Source organism: Vicugna pacos, chromosome 18 (assembly GCF_048564905.1).
Source record: "Vicugna pacos chromosome 18, VicPac4, whole genome shotgun sequence".
Classification (NCBI taxonomy): Eukaryota; Metazoa; Chordata; class Mammalia; order Artiodactyla; family Camelidae; genus Vicugna; species Vicugna pacos.
This window is the reverse complement of record NC_133004.1, coordinates 12,102,436-12,129,384: the sequence shown is the minus strand read 5'-3', so window position 1 is coordinate 12,129,384 and position 26,949 is coordinate 12,102,436. Positions and strand designations below refer to the sequence as shown.

At 42.2% G+C, this 26,949-nt stretch overlaps 2 long non-coding RNA genes across 3 annotated transcripts in view; both read right to left on the bottom strand.

The window, feature by feature from the left end:
* Positions 1–26,949, bottom strand: part of LOC140687019 (uncharacterized) — a 209,617-nt gene that overhangs the window by 127,466 nt on the left and 55,202 nt on the right. The gene's annotated exons all lie outside the window — the stretch shown is intronic.
* Positions 43–4,743, bottom strand: LOC140686906 (uncharacterized). Its single transcript, XR_012060909.1, has 2 exons — positions 4,560–4,743; positions 43–302 (listed from the first exon to the last, which is right to left on the bottom strand). It is a non-coding gene; the product is annotated as an uncharacterized lncRNA (long non-coding RNA).

The following is a 26,949-nucleotide window of genomic DNA, read 5'->3' as shown; positions in this document are numbered from 1 at the left end:
TTGGCCTACCCTTGTTATTAGCAAGCTACTTAGAGAAAGAAGTAGGAAGAGGTGTTCCAGTTATTTATTGCTGTGAAGTAAAACAGCCCCGGGCTTAGTGGCATAGAAGGATGGCCGTTTTAATATGCTCATGATTCTGTGGGTCGGGAATTTGAAAGCACGTAGAGAGATAGTTTGTCCTTCCATGCATGTCCGTCTTCCGCAACGTCTGGTGAATTTGAATGACTGGAGATGGCTGGAATGGCTCCACTGGGGCTGGATATCTGGGGCCTCAACTCTTTACCATATGGCATCTGCTGAAACTGGAATGTCCCAGACGATGACGTCACTCACATGCCTGGTGAATGGGCTGAGGTGACTGAAATATTAGGGGGTCGACTGGCACTGCTTTTTCTCCATATGACTGGGTAGGGCTTCCTTACAACATGGTGGTCTCAGGACACTCAACCTAGTTACATGATAGCTGACTTCCCCCAGAGCAAGTGTTCAAAGAGCCCCAAACGGAAGCTGAAAAGCCTCTTAGAACTTAGCCTTTAGAAGTCACACAGCGTCACTTCTGGTACATTCTGTTAGTTACACAGGTGCTGAGGGATGAAACATCATCAGAGATTTGTTATCACAGAGGAAATAAAGTGTATAATGGGGGGTCTGTTTGGATCCCCTCAACCAGACCCAAAGACTCCTGCCTGGGTCCAAGGAGAGAGCAGAAGCTGCAGGAGCTCTAATGATGGGGAACCAAGCAGAGATGCTCTGTGGTCCAGACGGCAAAGCGGCATGTGTAGGGGGGGTGATCCTATTCACCTGCTGCGTGATTTCATAACCATACAATATGGCTCGAGCATCTTAAGTCCTGCCAGTCATTATCTAGCCTTAGGAACACAGGAGGCCGAAAGCTTGGCATGGTCATGGTGAGATACCATCAGCCAGCCCAAGGGGCAGAATTAGCAGCAAACGGCAGAGCAGGAGAGAAAGAACATGTTGCATATACACAGTGGCCAGGCTAACAGCCTGGTTAATGAGCACAAATGAGACAGCCCTTGGGAGATTCCCAGACACAAACTAGGAACCCTCTACAGAGACTTGGTGGTTCTTTGGAAGTAGTTGAAGCAAAACTAGTGAAATGTGGATATGCAATCTTATATAAGCCCATTTGCACAAACTGGATTGTGAAGATGTGAATTAAATTTGATAATATTTCTAGTTCAAGCTTTGTACTTAATGACCTCACCCTCAGGGGTTTAGCATCTAATTGGGAAAATAAAATTAATATACATTAAATAATGGTGTAAGACAATAAAACAGCTGTCACCAGGGAGCCCCAAATAAATGGCTTATGCTTTAAGTTTTATAGGAATAACCTCAGAGAAAAAAGACATTCTGAGAGCTAGAAGGAACAGCAGGGCCTCCTGAAAGAGGGGAAGTTGATCCGTGCTTGGGAAGTTGGTAAAATATAATTAGGCAGAGGAGAAGCAGAGAATGGAAGACATTTCAAAACTCAAATTTTTTTTAATGGCTTTGGCCCAAGACACAATTATTTTTTCTAAACGTTAAAACAATTTTTTAAATTGAAGTGTCGTCCGTTACAGCATCACCTTAGCCATTTTCAGTGTGTAATGTATGGAACTCTGGGGTTTGAAGATTAATGGGAAGGTTAAATGTGGTTGTAAGAGGGGATTGAAAAATCAAAAGGAGAGGAGGGGTTTTGAAGTGGTTATTGACTTATCTCTCTTCTCGGACTCGAAAGGAAAGAATCCAGACCAGGAGTTGGCCAGAGAGTAAATATTTTTGGCTTTGTGGGCCATAAACTCTTTACTGTGATCACTCAGCTCTGCTGTTGCAGCACTCGGTCGGCTACAGATGAACAGTCCATAACCAAATGGATATGACTGTGTTGCAATAAAATCACTAAAAGCAGCTTCAATAAAACCAAGTGGCAGGCTGCATTTGGCACATAAGCCCTGCACTAGACCTTCTATTTCATGCCGTGAATGCTTATGGAGATCTACCCTAAGCTGACCATGGGTGATAAGAACATGACACTGAAGCGGTTCACTCAGCAGATGTTTACTCCAGGTTCATTGTGTGCTTAGTACTGTGCTGGTCAAGGAGGATTAAAAAGCTGAACTGGGAGAGGTGACCCTCCCCTCCCAGAGCTTCCAACCTAGGGGAAGGGGGAAGGAAAGATGTAATAGGATCTAACCTAACCGTAGACCATAGAGGAGCCACAAAGTGACAACCCCAAGGAAGTGACGTTTAATCTGAGACTGGAGGAACCTCGTTCTTAGTACAGATGCTCTGTGGAAGTAGGGATATTAAGGAGCATAGACGTGTTCCCTCTAGAAGGAACAGCTGTTTCAGATGCACAGAGGTGAAAGAGAGTGGGTTTCATTAGCGAAACTAAGAAAAGTTCAGGCTGGCTGCAACAGAGAGAGCGAGGAAGGAACGGGGGAGAGACGAACTTGGAGGTGTCAAGAAATTGGGATCACCCAAAGAATTACACAAGTAGTGAAGCGTCTCTGACCCCCAGCAAGAGCCCATATCCTCTCCAGCATCAGGATGTATGATAATCAGCCCTGTTTGGAAACAACTGAGATTCTACAAATGACAAACACAGTAAAATCCTCTCACTCAGACATTGATTACACTCCTGAGAAGATGGTGTTATGGCTACTCTAAGCCAATCAGTTAAAATTTGCTTCAGGGGAAAGCAGGGATCCAAGTTCTCTTCCCACACACCAGGCAAGGAGAGAATTGATTTCCACATCATTTTCAACACTGATTAAACTGGCACCAATTAATGCAAACCTAGAGAGCACTTGGAAGTGAGCCTTTCCCTTGCACAAGAATATGCATTTGGCTGGAACTCTCCATCCCTTGCCGGTGCCAGGTAAGAGAGGGTCCACTGCATTTAGATCTCCTAGAGGAAGTGCCATTTATAATCTGTGTCATTATCCACAATAAGCACTTTCTGCATTCCATATAATTCTGATATACCGTCCTTGGGCTCTGATTAACCCAGCAGTGAACTTCATTCAGTGGAACTCAGTAAACACTTGGTAAATTTTAACTTCCATTATTTTGTATGTTAAAGGACCTAGCACAATATGTGACATGCAGGGGGTATCAAATATTCATTCTCTTCTCTTTCTTCTAGGTCATGCTACTGTGTAACACTTTTGCCTGAAGTCTCATAAAATCTCTCCTGGGCCACATTTCCCATGCCACCAGATGCCTTGGGTACATCTGCATAAATAAATCCCAGGTTGGAACAAATCCTTTCCAGTCACGTGGAAAGAAGGGTCCGATCAGCAGGATGCAAAGGAGAAGCTAAATGCCTGGTGACAAGCATGGGAAATGGCTAGGTCGGCCCCTAACTGTGGGGCTTTTTACTCCTTGTGTCCTCTAAGGAGTAAAACCGAGTTTGCAGAGACAACTGAGCAGCAGCTGCTCAGTTTCCCATCGCTCTGTGGCCACAGGAAAAGGAGGGCTGCAGAGGAGAGCATTCTCAAGGACCCAGAAGCACCCCCTAGTACAATGTGGCCCTTGATGCCACAGTCAAATGCATTCTGCAAATGTTCCCCTAGAGCCAGGACAGAGGTGCCAAATGTGTGTGGGGTGTTAACTATGCTCCCAGGCCAAAGAAGAAAGCAAGTGGAAGATATGTTTCTCTCCCTGCTATAAATGTCAGGTTAAAAAAAAAGTTTTTCATGTAAATCAAAACCACAATGAGGTATCACCTCACACTGGTCAGAATGGCCATCATTAAAAAGTTGACAAATGATAGATGCTGGAGAGGGTGTGGAGAAAAGGGAACCCTCCTACACTGTTGGTGGGAGTGTAATCTTGTGCAGCCACTAAGGAAAACAGTGTGGAGATTCCCTTAAAAACTAAAAATAGAATTACCATATGATCCAGCAATCCCACTCCTGGGCATATATCCAGAGAAAACACCAATTTCAAAAGGTACATGCACCCCAATGTTCATAACAGCACTATTTACAATAGCCAAGATGTGGAAGTAACTTAAATGTCCATCAACAGATGACTGGATAAAGATGGTAAACACACACACACACAAACACACACATAATGGAATATTACTCAGCCATAAAAAATAAAATAATGCCATTTGCAGCAACAAGGATGGACCTAGAGATTATTATACTAAGTGAAGTCAGATGAAGAAAGACAAATATCACATAATATCACTTATATGTGGAACCTAAAAAATGATACAAATGAACTTATTTACAAAACAGAAATAGACTCAGAGGCATAGAAAACAAACTTATGGTTACCAAGGGGGAAGAGAGGGGGAGGGATAAATTAGGAGTTTGGGATTAGCAGATACAAACTACTATACATAAAATAAACAACAAGGTCCTACTGTATAGCCCAGAGAACTATATTCAGTATCTTGTACTAACCTATAATGAAAAATAATATGAAAAAGAATATATATATGTATAACTGAATTACTGTGCTATAGAACAGAAACTAACACAACATTGTAAACCAATTATATTTCAACTGAAAAAGTGTTTCTCGATGCCACCAACCTTCAAATAGACTGGAGAAAAGTACATTCAAAATGGTCAACAGAAGACAACTGGGAAAGGAGTGAAATTGGAATTCTAACCCTGTAATTTCCACTATCTGGCACGTGAGCTCAGTGATAGTATTTCGCCAATTCTGTGTCTCTGTTTCCTTGTCTCCCAAATGAGGCTCTGACTCCAGATGAGACTGAAGATTCTTTCCAGCTCTAAAATGGAATGTTCCCGTGGCAACTTTGGAGCGAGGAGAAAAGAGCTCCAGATGGGAAGAAACAGAGCTTGAATTCTTATCCCAACTCTACCACCAATCAGCTGCACAGCCTTGGATCAGTAATTCAGTCTCTCTGAGAATCAGTTCCCTTACCTACAAAAAGAGAGGGGTGGGCTTGAGTGCATCCAGGTTTTATTAGTCAGTGATGCAAAAGGCTTATTCTGGGTGTCTTCTCTGAACTGCATCCATGAGCTCATGGGGACCAGGTATCCAAATGTTTGCTGGAGAATAAAGAGGGCTTTGAGCTGCCAGGCAGGGCAAAAATGATTGTCCGCTCATTTTTGTGGTCTCTGGCCATCTGATATCTGCCTTGTGTTTTCCTGGAAATTGCTTCCTTTATTTTTGTCTTATTTGGAAAGTGAGACATGCTCAAAGGAAGAGGAAAGCAAAAAGAAGAAATAACACTTGTAATCTACCCAACCCCCCCAAAAATACTCACAGTTAATTTTTGTCATACATCCTCCAGACCTGCTTTCAATATGTCCAAGTGAAAGTCACCATTTACTCAAATCATCCCCATGTTCTTCAGCTTTCTATGAGCAGTCTTTCATTTAATACACAAATGAAATAACTCATTTTCCCTGTGTTGGTTCTGCGTAAACAATTACCACAAATTTAGGAGCTGATAACAAAGCTCAGGCATGATATGGCTGAGTCTCCTGCTCAGGGATTTATGAGGCTGAAATCAAGGTGCTATCTGGGCTGTGTTCCATTCTGGAGGCTCCAGGAATGAAGTCATTTTCAAGCTCATTCAGACTGTTCGCTGAATTCAGGTCTTTGCAATTGTAGGACTGGGGTCCCTGCTTCCGTATTGTCTTTCAACCAAGAGCTACTCTCAGCTCCAAGAGGCTGCCTGCATCCCTCACCACACATCTGTCTCCTGTTGAACAATCATCTGTATCAAGATTGTTCTGCAAAGCACAGAGAGCTTTATTTGGCGTCTCAGGAATTGCAATTCGGGAGACACGGAGTCAAGTAAAGCTGAAAGAGTGTTCTGGGGAAAAGAAAGGGTCAGGAAATCATAAAGGCAAAAGCCACAAGGTTGTTAACGTTGTCTGGCAAGAATTATAATTGACTCTGATGCAAGAAAGGAAATATTTGTCCTTAAGAGATAGGTGGTCGCAAGTTATTTAGGGTGAGGGTCCAGTAAGTATCTTGAGTTTCTGCAACATTGTGAAGATGTCCTGGATGCCTAAGTTGAGACAAGTGGTCAAAAGGTCAGGTTCTATCCAAGCTGAGATGTGCGTAAGTCACACTTACTCAGTGGCCTCCTGGCTCCACTTCTGAGAGTCCTCCTAGCAATAATGACTCTATTTTGATCTTCTTTCCACATTCCCCAATCTTTAAGTCAGCCAGGGCACTTTGGGCTTCTCTCATGCTTTGACTCTCTTTACAGGAAAGAGCCCTGGCCTTTTTCAGGATTCATCTGATTAGGTCAGACCCACCCAGATGGTCTCCCTTTTTGATTAACTTGTCTCCCAAAAATTAACCCAATCAAGGGAGCTATATCCAGACATATTCACTGGTCCCACCCACTCTCAAGGAGGGAGGATTATATAAAGCATGTATGGGAGGCAGGAATCTTGGGAGCCGGCTTAGAATTGTGCCTACCACACACCCCCATTCTGTGTAGCTACAGGAAATCCATTGACCAAGATATGATGAGTCTCTTCTTTATCCCTCGAGGGTGAAGGAAACTCCTGTCCCAGGTCACCACAGGAAAGTCAAATTTCATAACATCCAGAGGAACTCTCCTTTCAAAAAGAACTATTCATCTTCATTTGTATGAAAAACAGTTGTCGCTCTCCATGGTCCTGATTTTCATTCTGGATTAACATTACCTCAGAAAAACCAATTTGAGGGTCACTGTTGTTATTGTTTATTTATTCATCTGTTTCTTCCCAGAGAAGAATTCTTAAGCAACCCAATGACCAAGAAGAAACTAGACATTAGGGTCGTTGTTGTTTTGTGGATTCTGTAGATATAAATGGAGTTCTCAGGCACACTTTAATGTCAAGTAACTTGTGCTCCCCTCCCTACAGCCACTCCGTAAGGGGCATACAACGGGCAGGAAGCAGACAACAGAAGACTTACCTTCCTTTTTCCCATGCCAACATCAAAGGTCTCTGTTTTCTTTCTTTCTTTTTTTTTTTCTTTCTTCCTATTATAATAGGAACTTCACTGTTCACTGGGTTCTGTTGAGTATTTGGCAGAAAATGTAGTTTGAGCTGCAACTTTCTGTAATAATAATAGCTACCATTTATTGGGAGCATACTCCATGCCAGGGGCTTTGCCAAGTGTTTTCTATGTGTTTTCTCGTCTGATTTTCACAACAGTTCTATGAGACAGGCATTATTGCTCCTTCCATTTTCTGCAAGGGAAACTGTAGTATCAAGAGGTTAATCCATTCCCCCAGGTTCACAGAGCCAGAGAGTGGTGGAGTCAATCTTGAACACAGGTCTCTCTGACTACAAAATCATCTCTCCTAGCCACTACACCCAGGAGCCCCTGCAAAGAGACCAAGTCCCCTGGGGACACATTCTCTGTGTATATTCCCTCTGTCCCCAAAGTGATAGAAGGAAATAGCCCCTCTTATGAAGGGCACCATAGAGATTTTTGACATTCTCTTAACACCAAGGCCATTTAATAAAGTACTTCTATTGATGTTCTATTAGTTCAGGTTGGGCTGGAGGGCTTAATTTCAGACAGAACAATATATAAGGAGGAAGCAAGTGCCAACAGAGCTAACTTAATAAAGCTTCTTTACTTGTTGGATCTTTCAGACCACATCAAAATATAACCCTGAAATGGAATGGCTGTGCTGAGGTAATTGAGAATTGACATCATCTCTACTTCACTGTGTGCTTTACGAAGGGTGTTAACAATGATAGAGTGCTTCCTGTTTGCCAAGTATCACCAAACATTCTACTTACATTATCATATTTAATTCTCATAATAACCCTCTGCATCAGTCAGGATAGTTTAGGCTTTGCTGCAGTAACAGGCAACCTCCAAATCTTAGAGGCTATAAAAAGAGGTTTTATTTCTTGCTCATGCTGTACCTCTGTAGTAGTCAGCTGGACCAGGAACTGGTCTGGAATGTCACTGGTTGGCATTGCAGACAGAAAGAGAGTTCTGGAAGTATCGCACTTCACCAATTCAACGCTCAAGTCTAGAAATGTCACGTGTCCCTTTAGTGCAAACTCATCAGCCAGAATCTCATGACAAAGGGAAAGCCTATCCAGGGTTATGTAGCCAGATCAACAGTTGAGCCAAGATGTGGCTTTCTAACTCACTCTTCTCCCTCTTGGATAAAAAAGTGTGAACAGGTTACTGTAATACAAAATAGATTAAGAGGCAATTGAATGAAAAATAAAATTCGAAAGAATTGTAGGGGATGCCAATGTTCATAGCAGCACTATTTACAATAGCCAAGACATGGAGACAGCCTAAATGTCCATCAACGGATGACTGGATAAATAAGATATTTATACAGTGGAATACTACTCAGCCATAAAAACCGACAACATAACGCCATTTGCAGCAACATGGATGCTCCTGGAGAATGTCATTCTAAGTGAAGCAAGCCAGAAAGAGAAAGAAAAATACCATATAAGATCGCTCAATGTGGAATCTAAAAAAAAAAAAAACAAACAAAGCATAAATACAAAACAGAAATAGACTCATAGACATAGAATACAAACTTGTGGTTGCCAAGGGGGTGGAGGGTGGGAAGGGATAGACTGGGATTTCAAAATTGTAGAACAGATAAACAAGATTATACTGTATAGCACAGGGAAATATATACAAGATCTTATGGTAGCTCACAGAGAAAAAAATGTGACAATGAATATATATATGTTCATGTATAACTGAAAAATTGTGCTCTGCACTGGAATTTGATACAACATTGTAAAATGATTATAAATCAATAAAAAATGCTAAAAAAAAGAATTGTAGGGGATAAATAATTCTAATTGGGCAGTGGAAGAGCTAAAAATTGACAGGCAAAGCCTTGTGGAGGAGATGTGGCTTGAGATGGATCTTAAATGATGGGGAGTTGCATTCCAGGAAATGCAGAGAGATGGGAGAGCACAGAATAAGACAGGATAGTTAATGCAGTGTGGGTAAATGGTGAGGTGGGGCTTGAGAGGAGAGAAATAGGCAGCAGGAGATGAGACGAAAGGCAGACTGATGACAGACTACAGGTTTTGTTCTCCTAGCTATAAGGATGTGTGAACATGGGATTATTCTAGACCAACTCAGCCTCACAACTAGAAAAAAATACTGAACGTACAAACCCACTCACTAATGAGTCAAAAGCCTCATCTTTCGTAGAAGCATAGCAGTGCCGGAGTTTTATAGAGTGCTTGGCACATCACACAATAGGTGTTTAATAAATATTTATTGAACATTGAATGATTTCCAGGAGAAGTGTATCTGAGGTTTAGAGTCTGCCCTGAGGACAAAACAGAAAGAACCACTAGAAGTCTAGGGATAAAGGGAACCCTGCAAGGAATTTTCTGGATTGAATTTGTCACTGAGGACATAGAACACCATATGCTGGCAAACAGCCAAGACAACAAGAAAGATCAAACACTAGCGCAAACTGTGTGGTCAAGGTTTAACTAGTCTTGCAGTGAATGGGGCTGCCATATGGAATTGTTTTTATTTGCTGTGGGTAATTTTCTGTGGAAGGGCATCCTCTTAACCCAGCATAATAAAGCTGATTATTCGTGCTTAGAATCTCCAGCAAGGGGAAAAATAAAAAGAAAGAAATGCAGTCATAAAACACTTTTATCACTGAGCTACACCCTTGGCTGGATTCCATCAGTGGAGATCCTCCTGGGTGGGCCACCAAGGAGATGACAAGGGCTAGATTGTCAAGTACACCGATCAGGAGTGCAAAACAGTTGGGGGTTTCTTATCTCGAAATACACACACTATGACCAGAGAGAGACGTCTGCTTGGGAGAGTCTGGTGATCTCCAATCCTAAAGACAGATATGTTCACTTCTGGTGGATAGCTTCCAGAAGATAACTCACTTTCCTGACAATGGGTCATCTTTTCCATTTCATGCCCAAATGAATTCTGACCCCTAAGAAGAAACTTATGAGATCTAAAAATTGGATAGATAATGCTCCAGGAAGAGAAGTAATTTTATTAATGGAGGGCTTTGTACCTGCAAAGGAGCTGCTAATCCTGGCACACATCCTGAGGATAATGGTGAAGATTCCTTACAAGGTGACACTTGAATTGTAGAAAGGTCACTAGACAAGTGGGTGGAGAATGAACAGAAGGAGAGGGTGTTAGTCTTGCCGTGGCAACAGTCCCTGACGCTGATTGCGATAGACTAGGTTAGAAATGATGAAGACCTCAATTTCAGCCGTAGTTATGGGCTCTTGACCTGAAACAAACAGACTGCCAGATATTTCTTCAGCAAAGATGGGTTTATTCGGGATCAGCAGAGAATTGCAATTTGAGGTGTACAGCCATGGCAAGCCATGTGCAAATTCCTACACGGCAAGGGAAGAGCACTTTTACAGAGAGGAAAGGAAGTTGAGAGGGCTGTAGTAAACTGTGACCCCTTGGCTTTTCATTGGCTGACTCCTTGCCAGGAAAGGATTCTTTCCTCTTCCTGATGGGCTGTGCTATCATCACAGGGCGTGAGAGCTCCCCCTTCTGGTCTCTAGGCTCTATTTAATTGAGATTTCTGTTTACTAGCTTTTTACAGATATAGAGGAGGGGACCTGTATACCAGTAATAATACTGGTTTGCTAGGGCTGTTGCAACGAAGTACAACGAACTGGGCTGCTTAAACAACAGAAATGTATTGTCTTATAGTTCTGGGGGCTAGAAGTCCAAGATCAAGGTGTCAGCAGTGAGATCTTTCGGAGGGCTCTCAGGGAGAATCTGTTCAATGCCTCTCTCCTCGCTCTTGGTGGTTTGCTGGTCATCTTTGGCATTCCGAGGCTTCTGCTCCGACACCCAAATCCCTCCTGCCATATTCACGTGCTATTTCCCTGTGTGTCTCACATCATCTTCCCTCTGCACACATCTGTCTCCGTGGGCCAATCTGACTGTTTTCTAACGATGCCAGTCATGCTGGGACCCTCCTTACCCCCTGTATCGCCTTATCTTAACTAGTTACACCTGCAAAGTCTCTATTTCCAAATAAGGTCACAGTTGGAGGTACTGAGGTTAGGATGTATGAATTTGGGGGGGACGCAGCTCAACCCATGACAGGACCCATTTCAGAGGTACTTTGGAGCTTTTTGGGGTTATAACTGACTTGGTGACTAACTGAGTATGTTTTTATTATTTGTGAATTAAGCTATTTTGCAGGTGAAGGGGATATTAAACATGAGTTGCAATGACCTTGTCAGGGGCTGAAAGTATGTCCCTTCCACCAAAATTGATGTTTCAGTCCAGTCTCTCAGAATGCAGCTGTATTTGGAGACAGGGCCTTTAAAGAGACAATGAAGGTTACACGAGGTCATTAGGGAGGGGAGATAATCCAATGACTGGCATCCTTAAAAGAGGAGGTGACGCATATGTTAACTGGCTTGGTGGTGCTAGTCACTTCACAATGTACACATGTATCAAAATATCGTGTTATAGTCCTTAAATACATACAATTTTTATTTGTCAAGTATACCTCAGTAAAGCTGGAAAAAATAAAAAGCTGAAGAAAGAAGAAGAGAAAAGCACAGAAGAAAGGCGACGTGAGGACACGGGGAGAAGACAGCCATCTGTAAGCCGAGGAGGGAGGTCTCGGAAGAAATAACCCTGCAGGCATCTTGATCCCAGACCTCCAGCATCTAGAAGTGTGAGAACATAAATGTGTGTTGTGTAAGCCACGCAGTTTGTGGTGCTTTGTGATGGCAGCCCTCGCACACTAAAACACAGGCCTTAATAGTCTAATGAGGATATTAGATTCGTGCCCGACCTGCCTGATCAGTACAGGAAATAACACTTGGACGTAGAGAATGCTGAGTCTTTCCAGGTAACCAGATTCTTATCTGCCAAAGTACAAGATTAGTGCTGCCTTCTGGGAATCTGACAGTTTGCAAACTCCAGCAGGCCTGAAGCTCAGAGGAAGAAGTATTTAGAGGGCACCCACCTACTTCAACAAGTCCTGGCATCCTAAATGCTGCCATATTATCTGCCCCTGGTAACCACTAGCACTTGGGTATTTAGATGCAAACTTCGCTCAGTGAGGAAAAGCAGTGTTTCACTTTATCTGCCGTTGACAGGGGAAGGAAGTTGAACAGACAAGAGGATTCGAGAGGAAAGGGAAAAAGAAATGGTGGGAAAGGGAAGACAAAATGGAAGAAGGGAAAAAAAGAGAAGTTAGGGGAGAGGAAAAGGGGATGGAGAATGAGAGATGAATGAGTGAACGTAGGGTTTCTCAGCCTCGGCACCACTGATATTTGAAGCTGGATCCTTCTGTGCTGTCTGGGGCTGTCCTGTGCACCATAGGATGTTTAACAGCATCCCTGGCCTCCACTCTCTAGGTACCAGCATCACCCACTCTCATCCCCACACCCCCAGTTGTGACAACCAAAACTGTCCCCAGACTTTGCCAAATGTCCCATGGGGTGGAAACTGCCCATGATCCATGGTGTTTTTCTCATAAAATATGTAAACGGTCGTTTAGATTTTCTAGAATGAAGGGCAGAAGGTGAAGAAACATAAAAACATGAAATGATAGGAAGACAGGGATGGAGGGCGTGGCTCTTGCAGACTTCCATGGTTTTGGAGTTTTAGATGCCTGGATGTGGCACACGGTGTGCTGTGTTTAGCAGGCACAACTACAGCTGTGACTTACCCTTCACAGTTTAGACAGTGGAGTCCATGTACTTAACACAACAGTTACACCACATTTCTTCTAACAAAGACATTGTCCTCCCTACTCAGAACATAGAGTGCCAGGCCAAATACAATTACAGACAGGAGTTTCACTTCATTTTCCTGACTGGTTCCATTGCATCCTATTTCCTTGATATAATGCTTTCATTCAGCTAAAAGGTAGACAAGGATACCTTAAGCCTTTGTCGCTGATCATTTAAATAAAGTGGGAATCTATGCAGCACTACCATCAGCTGCTAAAAGCCAAGGCTCTGGTGTGTTACTTTGGGCAGGTGACTTTTCTGAGTCTTCACTTTCTCATTTGTAAGTGGGGTAAAAAAGAGTCTCTCAAGGATTTGTCGTGAGGATGGAGCTAATACACGAAAAATGCTTAGTCCTGAAAAGGACTCAATAAATAGTTAATTTTATTTTTATCAGCAAAAGATGGTCAGAAAGATGAAGGAACTTGATATGACGTTATATGAAGAGTGATTACACGATGTTTATTTGATAAGAGGACTTGCAAGGTCTCATGTTACAAATTTCTTTCCCATAGTCTCTGAAAGATGAAAAGCTGCACAACCAATTGAAGAAGCTGGTCAGTCCTCCCACATTGCTCTGTTCTGTACTTCCACGTTCAGAAGATGTAGGACATCTGTACTCTTTTTAAACCTCTTCCCATAGAAGCCTGTTCCCCTGGGCCAGTGGGCAGGTGACTATTTGCAAGATTGAAAAAAGAAAAAAAAGAAGCTGCAAATCTGGAATGGAAGGTGAGAATTATTTTCTAAGAATGGCTTATTGTGAGGGACTGAGAGAGGAAGGAAAAGACTGGAAGCTGATGAGCTGTGAAAGGACTGAAATGGAGGGTGACATCCTAAAATGTTCAAAAATTTGCATTTTGCACTAGTCTCTAGGGTCACGGAAAAAACATTTATCAAAAAAACTGATAGAATTATAATTTAAGGTAGTGTAGCCCTTAGTTTTTTTTTTTTTCTTTTGCTCTGTTTTGTTTTTCAGAAAGGCATTTCAATTCAGTGAACAAATGCTGTGGAACTACTATGCGCAAAGCACAAAAGTAGGAAGACAAGGATGAATATGACAGTTTTTGTTTCAAGATGCTATTAACATAGTGGTGGGAAAAGATGATTAAAATGGGTTTACTATAACAGCTACCGCTTACTAATGCCAACCACGTTCTTCTAGAAAAGACAGTAGAGCAGAGTGATACGATTGTGAAGGCTGGAGGCAAAATCCCTCAATTCAAAACTTTGATCCACCACTTAACTCACCGTTTGACGTTGGGAGAGTTCCTTAACCACTCTGCATCTCAGTTTCTCGTCTGCAGTAACCAAAGTGCCTACTCCCTGTGGTTATGGTGAGAATTAAATGAGCTAATATATCTAAAGTACCCAGAAAGATTCAGTGAGTGCTCTGCATGTGAGTTACAACTGCTATCATCTCTAAGTGCATGAAACACACTGCACTATTACACCTTGTCGCAATCTTCTATCATCCTTATTTCATCAGTGAAGAAACTGAGGTCCGGACGCATTAATTCCTGTTTGAGGACACAGAGCAAGTAAGGGTTAAAGCTAGGATCCGAATCTCAATGTGAGTCTAAAATTCAGATTCTTACCACCTTGTTTCCCAGCATCCAAGGTAACAATAATATAACACACAAGGAAATAACGTGAAAATGAAAGTACCAGGTAAAAACTTTGAGACTGCAGGGGGAAACAGATGAATGGCTGCACGGAACACGCAGCATTTGTGCATAGCCTGGAGGATCTGCCCACCTGACTTAACCTCATAGCCTCAGGACAGAGAGACTGTGTGTGCTTTGGTTCAAGACCATTTGTTGCCTGATTTTGACAGCTTGGTGACATTTCTGTGTTAGACAAGCTATGCCTGGTACACAACAGACCCTCAATGATTCTTGTTAATTAATTAATTAATTAACTAATTAACTAATTAAGGTGGATTGGTGTTCCAGATTTTTAGCAGAACTTTAGCTAACTAACTCAGTAACATTCAACAGCCTCTTAGCCAGTCTTCTTATTACAAAGTAGATGGAGTCTCCTTTGATTGGGAAAAGATTGGTATTTGTCAGAATATACTGTGAACAGAGAATGCCTTAGGCTTAATTAATAACCCCTCTTTAAAGTGAAAAATACACTAACATTGCAGATGTATTGTGTGACAGGATTCCAGCCCTGTAGGTAATCTGTTCTTTTTCAGACGTAACTTCTTCCCTATTTATCCTGGATCCGTTATGCTAATTAATGCAAACACCAGCTTTCAAGAAGCAAGGTTTTCTTTTTGTTTTTGTTTAGTGTAGTAAAATTTCTATTACTTTAACAGTATGTATTGCCAGAGAGGATAGATACACCCATTCTTTTTTTTTTTTTAACATTTTTTGTTGAGTTATAGTCATTTTACAATGTTGTGTCAAATTCCAGTGTAGAGCACAATTTTTCAGTTATAGGTGAACATATATATGTTCATTGTCAGTTTTTTTTCGCTGTGAGCTACACAAGATCTTGTATACAGTTCCCTGTGCGATGCAGTATAATCTCGTTTATCTGTTCTGCATCTGCCCGTCAGTATCTACAAACTTTGAACTCCCAGTCTGATGGGAGATACACCCATTCCTGGAGTCGCTTCTTCAGTATCATATAGTGAGATGACTATCTGTCATGAATACTCAGAAGGGCAAGGGCTTCAAAGAAGTCCAGCAAGAGCTCTCCCTACAGGAATCTGAAATGTGTTTGAAAAGAGAAGATAAACACACACAAAAGTTACATCACAAAACACTGGGCAAATGATAGTAAATTATGTCGCAAGAAAGGGCCGACACCTGTGCATAACTGAGCCCAACTTGGTGAAGAATGACATTTGTTCCAATGGAATTTTTTTTTTTTTTACAATTTTATGTTTATTAACATAGAACTGGGAAAAGGTAGTTTTCAATGAGTAGCTAATATATAAACTACCCACATGCTTTGAAACATTTTTTCTGGTGGCTTCGATCGTGGCCAAAATTTGAGGAAAAAGAAAATACGTTCATCCCACAGCTTCTGGTAAGTTCAAGCGAAATAGTTTGATTTTCAACATTTGAATATTGTCATTCCTCAGTAGGGCTGTGGGTATGAAGAAAAAATAGTGAAGTAAGGTGGCAGAGGTTCTGGCAATGCTCTGGCTCCTGATCTGAATGCTGGTTATACCTATGTGTGCTCTCTTTGTAAAAGTTCATGTAAGATTCGTATCCTTGCCCATAAAATATACAGGTTCTACGTCAATAGAAATTTTATATTTAAGAAAACAGAAAGGAATAAACTACCCTGGTAAGCAAAGACACTTCAGAATTCTTTCCATTTCCTGCTCCTGCTGAAGTTGCCACCGTTACCTTGAAACACAATGACCTTGAATTTCAGATAGATTTGATTTTTGTCTCATCCATTGGTGTAGTTAATTGCTTTAGGACATCCTGTCTAATCCGCCATATCCTTGCTGAAAGCATTTTACAGCTCTGATGGAAATTTAGATTCCTGTTGGCCTGGGAGAATTAGGTATCTTTGGTTTTCAAAAGAGATTTTCAAGTTTTTGTTTTAGCAAAAAACAAAAACAAAAACAAAAACAAAAACAAAAACAAAAACACATGCCCTGGAAACATCTAGACAGGGTTGTTTGCCATGGTGACCATGAAGACAACATGATTCCAGAAAAGATGGACATGAAAAGCTGCTCCACCCTGGGGAGAAGAGAATTCTGTGAGAGTGACGGTTACTAATTTCTCCACATTTAATCTATTTCTGGCTCAATTCTACTCACTTTAAATGTAGTAAGACACCAGACAGCCCAGTGAGGTAAATGCTACCAACGTTTCTATTGCACAGAGGAGACAATGGGAGCCAAGAGGGGAAACATTTTTCCCAAGGCTGCACCGTCATTACGTGGAGAGGCTGGGATGAAAACCAGCCCAGTCCCACCCAGGGGCCATATGTTTGCTCTCCATTCTGTGCTTCCTCGGCAACCATGAAGGACAGGACCACCATGACTTCATTGGGAAGATCCTGATGGGTTTTCATCCTCTCGCCTGTAAACGCCCCCTGGGCCTCTTGGGAATAACAACATTTATCTCATATAACAGTGACTAATATCAGCTTCGTATTTTCAAGGTGACCCTTGACTGGCAGGGGAAGAGATCCAAGGTCATATACATGAATATAGCAGAAAACCATCTACCCTCTAAAATTCCATTTATTGGCTTTCGGGCAAGACAAGTCTGGGTTTATAGTGCTTTTCTACCACTCAGTTAACCATGAGAACTTGTGCAAGTCATTCAAATTCTTTGAACGTTAGTTGGCTCATCTGAAAAGTAGCAATGACATCATCCATCTTGCAGGGATTCTAGGAGGATTAAGAGATTAAGTCTGTATTGGACACATAGTAGGTACTCAGAGGAACCTCAGGTCCCCCTACTCGTTATTGGGGTGTTTATATTACAAGGACCAAAAAATACCTCCTTACTTTCTGTCTATTACAGTACGTAGCACACACTCTAACATACCGAGTAGGGCTTCAAAAACTGTTTGAAAATATCTTAAATAATCATTTTATTTTGTAGATAAAACATTTAGCTGCAAAAAAAAAAAGAGTGTAGCTGATGTCTTTGGTAGGAATGTCACTGCAGAAACGTAGCTGAAAATGAGGCATATAATTGTTGTTAGCTATTTCTCAAAAATGGGAGTCTGCTATTACAACTAGGGAGAAAACAGTAATCATTTCATTATTACTATTGAAAAGCTTTGGCAAACTGTGAAGAATATGTAACCTCTGGAGATGGACCAGAGGTAAGCAGTGAAAAATTCATTAAAAGGTCAGAAAAAAGGGCCCATATGAAAAGGTTAAAAATAATTGGGATTAGTTAGCCCAGAAAGAAAAAGACGACACTGGCAACTTAATTACTGTGTTCATCCCTGCGCAAAATGAGGTGTCCTCCATCGCTTTCATCTCCGCTAATGAGAAAACTCAAGAAGCTGACTTAAAAATAAAGAAAAGGAAATGCAGGCGCAGTTCTCGGGACATTATTTCATAAAGTAAACACTTAAAAAGCTACCCGAAGAGATTCTCGATTTGTCTTTCCAGGAAAGCCTGTCTGTCAGGTGTGACGTGTCCGGAATGTGGGAGGTAAGGTGGAGGATGTGCTACATCTTAATAAAAGAATGGTCAGAACTGAAGGCAAGAGCCTGGACCAATCGGCTTCTGGTGGCCCCTCGAGTTCTCAGATTTGTAATTCCTTGATTATGAGCCTGAATCTCCACCTTCCTAAGTCCCTCTGCAGCTGCCATTGTGTTAAACCCAATTACAGGGGCCTTCTGGGGAAGCGAGGACTTGCTTCTGCCGCAGAGCCACGGAGGAAATGAAAGGTCAGCTCTCAAAAGCCCAGTTGGGAGCCAACTCTGCTTCTTTTGACCTTCCAAACTTTCCATTAGAGGGGCAGTGATCTCAGTGATTTACCAGCATGGGCAGCTGGGGCTATGATTAGATGAAACGCTACTACGGGGCTGAGTTAAAATGTAGGCAGGCACAAGGGAGGAGGATGTGTGTTCTGGGAGGGTCATGGTCTTCCTGCACTTACTGGAGGAGGAGACCTGGGGAATTATCGGTCTCACTAGTATGCCCTCAAATGCCCCCACAGAAGCTATGAGTTTGCAGATGGCTTCTTAATAGTGTGTGTACGTGGGGGGAGCTCATTTTAGATGCTTAGAGGCTCCCTTTCCTTAGAAGGAAATCTCTCCCCTTTGTATCTCCTCTATGCCCCATTCCCAGTCCATGGCATCATGTCCCTTTAACACCTTCGCTTCCCAAGCAGTGCTCCTCTTGTCCTTTCTTTGCTTTCAGGAAGAGTTGTCAATCATTAGATCCAGTCTATCCAGTTTCCTGCTGTGTTGGGGATCAAGGATAGAGTTTAAGCCCTTTTACTGAAGGAGAAGGAGAAAGAAGGCCTTTGTCATTGGCTTTAAAACAGAGAAAATACAAGACATCAGATTTGGAAATGTCAACACTGGCTACCTCTTATGTCTCCTAGTTATTCTGTTAACAGTATCCTTTTTTTGCTGCTTCAAATTTCCTTCCCAAATATCTTTTCCATTAGCTTAAAACCTGCATATGTTGTGTTTAAAGAAGGGATCTGATCATATTCTAAATCCTGGGATTAATCCAACTCACAACAGCAAAAATTAGGTGAAGTGATGGGGGTTGAGGAGGGAGTGGAGAGGAACAGTAGATGGCATAGAAGAAGTAAGTTTTATCTCACAGTGACGTATGGAAAAATAAAAGCAGCTGAAGGAAAATAGTGAGGTGTGCTTGGAGCCCCATTTCTGTCTGTAGAGGAGGTGTGAGCTGAATTACAGCAGAGGAAGCATAAACAGCAGTAACGTATCTTTATAAGCTGGAAATGCTTAATCCTTCATAGATCACAGGGACACAAAAATGTCCCACACTTTCCAGAGGTTCCTTGAATCACCAAATCCCAACAACAGGGACCTATGGACCCCAGTTTAAGAACCCTGAGTTCAGAGGTGTTCTGACCTGGAGCTCTTATGTATGGGTGAAGCCATGTCTTAAGAAGGTGCTGGAGAGGTACCCAAAGGTCACTCAAAACTTCCCCTTCTGTTTTGACTTGTTTGTTCATGTATTTTGTTTTTCAGATTCTACCTGTAAGTGAAATCTTATGATATTTGTCTTTCTCTGTCTGACTTATTTCATTTAGCACAATACCCTCAAGGTCCACCTATGTTATTGCAAATGGTAAGACTTCTTTCTTTTTATGGCTGGGTAATATTCCACTATATATCATCTATATCTCACATCTTCTATATCCAGTCATCTGTTGATGGACACTTAGGTTGCTTCCATGTCTTGGCTCTTGTAAATAGCAGGCAATATATTAAAAAAAATTGTAACAACTTTGTTTGGTGACAGATGGTAACTGGACTTAATGTAGTGACTATTTCCTGATGGATAAAAATATTGAGTCGCTATGTTATACACCTGAAACTAATACAATATAGTACATGTTAATTATAACTTGAGAACAAAAACCAACAACTTCCCCTTCTGAAGAATGCAATTAAAACTCAGCTGCCTCCAGATGCCAGGCAGGTAATGCAAATGAAGGAAGCCTCACGGACCTTCGCCCCATGTAACAAGGAAGGTGCCAGCCTGTGGACAGGGGCAGCCATACTAGCTGGCAATAGTGCCCATGCAAGAATCACACTGCCAGATCTTCCAAGCTTCCAAGAAAGACCAGAACTCTAACTTCTAGGTTAGCTGTCCTAGTTTTGTTGCTAATGTTTGCTTGTTTGTTTTGTATTAGTTTTGCTAACTCAGAAAAAAAATCACGATTGATCTGCAATGATACTGTACTATAGATACATTAGATGTTACCGTTGGGGGAAGCGGGGTGAAGGGTACATGGAACTCTCTGTACTGTTTTTGCAACTTCCAGTGAATCTATAATGATGTTAAAGCATTAAAAACGAAGGGAAAAGTGGCTCAAAACAACATGCTCTGCAAATAAAACGAGGCTGGGCAGCTATATCTACCCCACTCCCCCCAGTGTTGAGAGACTGCTTTGCTTCTCCAGAGTTATAACTCACCCAAAGGCGAGCAGACAGTGCTAAGGCTGCCAGGGAGGAGGTGCTACACACAACAAATGAATTCATTTTAAGAGTCAGCGCACCTGAGTTCAAATTCCGGTTTGGGTCCCTCCCAGCTGAAAGACCTTGAGTAGGACTCATCCATCACCTTCTCCATCATCTATAAAGTGGGGATGATACAATTTCTGCTTCCCAGGGCCGAGATAAAATCACATGAATAACGTATTGGGAAAGCACTTGATAATCTTTAAAGCAGCAAACAAACATAAGCCATGCTGGTTGTTTCATTGGTACGTGGTGGGATGTAGTCCCTGAGATCAATTTTATGCCCTGGCAACCCACTCCCCATGTTGCCAAGCCCCTGTATTTTTACTTATAGTTCATAGGTGCTCGTGGTTCACACAAGAAAATAAAACTTCCATCCATTGCCTTGTTCTGTGAGTTATACGGCACACCTGGGAAAGTTTAACATTAACAAAATGCCATGCATCATAAACCACCCCACTAATGCCCCTTCATTATTCTTCTCAGGCCTGGCTTTATTCATTTTTTCTCCCCACCTTGACATTATTTTCTGTCGCTTACAGAATAATCTGAACATCAATCTTGTTTAAGGGCAGTTTCTATCTCATATAAAGTAGGAGTCCAGCCTGGAAGTCCAGTTACTTATTTGAAGTATTTCTTGGCCTGAAGAAGCAAAAATCGTTCATAGCAGAGCTCTCTCTCAAGATCTACATTTTATACAACTCATCTTAGAAGGAAGATCACCTCCTCTCACCTTCACGAAGTGAATAGCAGGATTTCCTCATTTTTACGGCTGAATACTATTCTATTGTGTTAGCTGTTTCTCCTTTTGCTGTTGATCATTGCTTGGGTATTATAAAACCATGGGCATTAAACCATGAAAAAAGGAGGAGGAGGAAGAGGAAGAGGCAGAGGAGGAAGCAGAGAAAGCCTGGCATTTGTGTGCCTTTGTAATGAGCGTATTTGGTCAAAGCTGAAGACACCATCATACCTTTTCCGCCTTTCACTCCCCCAAGTTCATTAAGAGAGTATGTGAATGAGGGGAATGGGGACTGTGTTTTGAGCACATTTAGTCAGAAGCTGCAGGAGCAACAGGAGTATTCCTAATTCTAGAAGTGGTGATCTGCATTCCAAATGTACTGGGGACTTGCATCCTACATGTTCACAGGGTCCCAAGGAGGTGGCAGGAACTCTGGGAGGAATGACAGAGATGTACAGGGAGGTCGGTCACTTGTTGCCCAATCCCTGGCCTCACGGCATGGCTGCAAGGTCAGGTAGCTAACCCAGCACCAGGGAGCAGGTAGAGGAAGACAGGGCACCTGCCCACCCCGCTACAGATGCCGCACCAATGGGTCAATCCAGGCCACCGGGGCATCCAGCATCCAGGTATTTGCCTGTTTAGCTGCAGTCTAAGCTCCATGGAAATGGGAATCATTTTGCGGGGAGAGTGGGTGGGCATGCATTATAAATGGCAAATCACAGAATACACGCAAAGGAACCAAGGATGTCAGCGTTCAGGGGACTCGGAGAGCATAAACTTGCCAGCTGCACACTGTTTACACACACAAAACCTTTCTTTTTCTCTTTTCTTTTCCTAGGCAGTGAAAGACTGTTACAGAAATGTCGTAACTACTGTTGTGGATAAACGTTACAGCACCTAATAATGGATTCTGGAAAACACACACACACACTCACAACAAAGATCATCATGTGCCCATGAATATCATGCAGGAGGATTTGAGAATGGAGGTATGAAAGAAAGAGGGTGATGATGGCCATTGTGTGACCCAAAGTCACAAAGAGGAGAACCCGGGAGGGAAGCCTTATGTCCAATAAGCACAGGTGTCTAACCTGAGACAAGGAAGCTGTCCTTCTGAGGTGGGTTTGGAAGGAGGCCACCCGTTCACCCGCGCCTCTGGCTCTCAGACACAACCGTCACTGCACTTACTCTTTGGGGACTTTTCAAAGTCTCTGAGAAGTGAGTTTTCCTGCTCATGGTGGAGAATTTTTGTTGGAGTGGTTTTCCTGGAAGCAAGTTTGGAAGTGTCCTGTTAGGGCTTTGCACACATACTCTGGCCTTTTATTCTAGTGCAAAAGGCCAGACTTCCTGGAGATGGGAGGGTAATTTTAAACAGCGGAACATGCCTTCAAAGGCCATTATGGAGTCTGACCTAAATGTTAGGTTGGCCCTGATCATTAGGCCTCTCAGCTGTGCCCTCCACTGTAATTATCGGCGCTCATGCTGCTCCCATCCTCACAAAGGGCCCCTTTGAAGCTGCCCAAGTCACAGCCTGGGTCTGTCAACTTCTTCCTTCCCTCGGCCCGTGATGAAACGGGAAGTGGGCAGAATGTACTCTTCAGAAGGAGGTTATATAACAGGAGGCCATCTGTGACCCTGCTCCAAGGCAGCCCGCAAATGTCCCTTGTCTGTCCTCCCGACTCATGGCTCCTTGATGGTTCCAGATGTCGAGCCAAAGTGATTTTCGAGGTCACCTATTGTGAACAGCTCCGCGTTACAGAACATGAGAGGAAAAACAAACCAGCGTCATCCTTCAGTGTGGACAAGCCTCGAGCTTCTAGGACGAGAGTTTTCTGAGCTTTCCTCGACAGCCCTTCAAGTTTAACCCAAAAACCCACGGAGAAGTTCATTGGGTGCCCTTTGTGGACCTTGATGACAGGACTGTATCTGTTCTGGGAAACTGTTCGAATGTATGTATCAAGGGTGTGAAGAGTATGTATTATTTTAACCAGTATTTCCACCCAATTCTAATAAAACTGTCTGAAATCCAGACAGCTTTATGGAAAATGTCATTCATGACTAAGAAACATTGGAAGCAAACTAAAATAGCCAACATGCAGCAGACTGGTAAGTACTTTTTGCTGAATTGCTCAGTGGAATATTGGAAGTCATGTGAAATGAAATTTACAGTTTGTAATTAACCTGGGACAATGCTTCTGTCCTAATGATTAATTAAAAAATATATATATAAAACTGAATATATAGAATGGTTTCAAGTTAAAATTTTAAAATCTACAGTAAAGACAGCAAAGAATAAACCAAAATGTTCAAGGTGGTTACTTCCAAGTTACAGGATTACAGGTGATTTAACTTACTATTTTCAATCTTTTTGTCATTGTATCCTTTTTCTATAAGCCTGTATTTCTTTTACACATTAAAAAGATATTACCTTGAAAATCTACCTAGACAGACATTTCTCAAATGAAGATGCACAGATGGCCAATAGGCACCTGAAAAGATGCTCAATATTGCTAATTATCAGAGAAATGCAAATCAAAACTACAATGAGGTATCACCTCACATAGGACAGAACGGCCATCGTTAAAAAGTTCACAAATGATAAATGTTGGAAAAGGTGTGGAGAAAAGGGAACCTTCCTACACTGTTGGAAGGAATGTAATTTGGTGCAGCCACTTTGGAAAACAGTATGGAGATTCCTTAAAAAACTAAAAATAGACTTACCATATAATCTAGCAATCCCACTCCTGGGCATACATCTGGAGGAAGCTCCAATTCCAAAAGATACATGTACCCAAATGTTCACAGCAGCACTACTTACAAAAGCCAAGACATGGAAGCAACATAAATGTCCATTGACAGATGACTGGATAAAGAAGATGTACTATATATACACAATGGAATACTATTCAGCCATAAAAAAGAATGACATGATGCCATTTGCAGCAACATGGATGGACCTAGAGATTATCATACTAAGTGAAGTAAGTCACACAGAGAAAGACAAATGTCATATGGTATCACTTATACATGGAATATAAAAAATGACACAAATGAACTTATTTACAAAACAGAAAGAAAGTCACAGACATAGAAAACAAACTTATGGTTTCTAGGGGGAAAGGGGAGACAGATAACTTGGGAGTTTGGGACTAGCAGGTACAAACTACTATATATAAAATAGATTTTAAAAACAGATAAACAACAAGGTCCTATTGTATAGCACAGGGAACTACAGTCAACATCTTGTAATAACCTATAATTAAAAAGAATATGTGTGCGTGTGTGTGTGTATATATATATATATATATATATATAACTGAATCACTGTGCTGTACACCAGAAACTAACACAACATTGTAAATCAACTACACTTCAATAAAAAAAAATCTAATCTTTGGTGATAAAAGGCAGAAGAGTGATTCCTGGGGTGTGGGCAGAGTGGGAGCTACTGATTGGAAGGGGGCATGAGGGAACTTTCTAGAGTGATGAAGACATTCTCTATTCTGACGCAGGTGGTGGTTATATAGATGTATACAGAGGTACAAATTCATTGAGTTGTACCATCAATATGTGTATGCTCCACTGTATGCAACTTTCACCTCAGTTTAAAAAACACAGCATGTTGACCCTTGCATCCCTTTGACTACGTGCAGCCCCCATTTGCCTTGCTTCCATGATACTTTTGGCCGGCTCTTATGTCCATGTGGCTCCCATCATCCTGTTGAGTTTCTCCCACCCACATGTCCTACTCCCACCTTTATGTTGTAGGCATCTTCTGGGAAGAACTACATTGTCTCTTTCCTACAAAGCTCTCCAAAGACAATTCGTACTTTAAGTCCATATTCCCCCGTTTACTTGCTGAGTGGTCTCAGGTAAGTAACTTATCCTTTCATTTTTTCATCTTCAGGGTTGAGGGCCGGGGGTTAATGATCCCTAACTTCATAAGGTGATATTGTGCAGATTACGAATTACATCTACAAAATGCCTCCTGCTGGGTCTAAGACGTTTTGAGCATCTAATAAGTAGAGGTGGGGAAATATACACAAAATGTTATGATAACTCACAGAGAAAAAAATGTGACAATGAGTGTGTCTATGTCCATGAATGACTGAAAAATTGTGCTGAACACTGGAATTTGACACAACATTGTAAAATGATTATAAATCAATAAAAAATATTAAAATAATATTCACCTCTACTTAGAGGTGAATATTATTCTTAGCCAGACTAGTCTTGCATCTCGCCCTGATCCACCCTGCCCCCTTCCATTGTTCAAAACTTATCTACCCCTCTAGAAGCCGTTCATGACCACTCCAGCTTTCATGGGTCTCCTAATTTTTGTTGTCCAATTTAGCCCTTAACCACACATTGCCATGTGGAACTTACTATTTCACGGCAAAGACAAATGAGATTTATTGGTGACCTACTGGATGCCAGACACAGTTATGAATTTGGTTTACATTATCTCTGATCATTTTACAATATTCCTATGAGGTGGGGATTATTATCCCCATTTTACAGGTGAGGAAACTGAGACTCAGAGAGGCCATGTCATTTGTTTAAGGTGACCCAGGTGGATTTGAACCCAGCTCCACCTGAGTCAAAAATCTGTGCTTTTTCTTCTTTAATGTGTGCTAGTTGTTGAACACTTCTTGAGGGTCAGATCTTAGCTGTAGCAAAAAGCGTAGCATTCGTTCATCCATTCATTCATTCAACAGATGCCTGTGGAGGGCTGTAACAGATGCTGTCAGCATCCCCTCCATTTCCTCTGAGGCCGTATCAATCTAGCACACACAACCCAACTCCCAGTGCTGGTATCCTCAAGTCCTTACCTGATATCCTCTGCCCATGGACATGGCAGGATGACAGCGCTGGAGACTCCCTGGGCACAATCCTCAATGACTGACGGGAGCTGATGTGTAACAACCAAACTCCTCGGGTGGGGCAACACTGAGTGTGTGTCTACACTGGCTCCTAGAGTCCAAGGACCATCCTACCCCAGTTGCCCCAACGGTATCTCACTTGATAACACAACTGCTATAGATAGAATGCATCCCCCAAATTCATCTGTTAAAATGTAATCTCCAGTGCGATGGTATTGGCGGGCTTTGGGAAGTAATTAGGTCAGGAGGGCGGAGCTTTTATGAATGGGAGAGAGCTGTCTTCCCCTTCTGCCATGAAAGGACACAAGGAAAATCTGGAAGAGGGTTCCCATCCGAACTTGACCACAAAGGCTGATCTCAGACTTCCAGCCTTCAGAACTGTGAGAAATAAATTTCTGCTGCTTATAAGGCACGCAGAATGTAACTTCTTGTGACAGAGTTTTACTGGCCACCTTTCTTTTCCTTGTCTCACTGTCATTCCTTTACTGCACTCCCTTCACCTCCCAAATAAACCACTGGCACTTGAATCCTTGCCTCAGCGTCTGCTGTGGGAGGAAACCAAGCAAAGATGAGCCAATACATCTATCAGGCACCCGCCTTTCTGCAGCTTGCACCCTAGTGGGGGAGGCCAGCCATTAGTAAACAAACAGGAAATAAAAGATAATTACAGATTGTGAAAATTACCAGGCAAGAACCAAGATGGTGTGATGGAGAATGAAGTGGGGTAGAGGAATGATTTTAGATCTAGGTTCCTCCTAATGGTCAGGCAGGTTATCCAGGGAAAGCCAACTTCAAATGAGACCTGGAGAGTAAGAAGGAGCCAGTCACACAAGGAGCAAGAGCGAGAGAGTTTAGGCAGGGGGAGGGAGCACTGGGGACAAAGGCCTCCCAGGTGGGAAAATGCACTGCCTGTTTAGGAACTCAGAGGAGAAGACAGTATGGC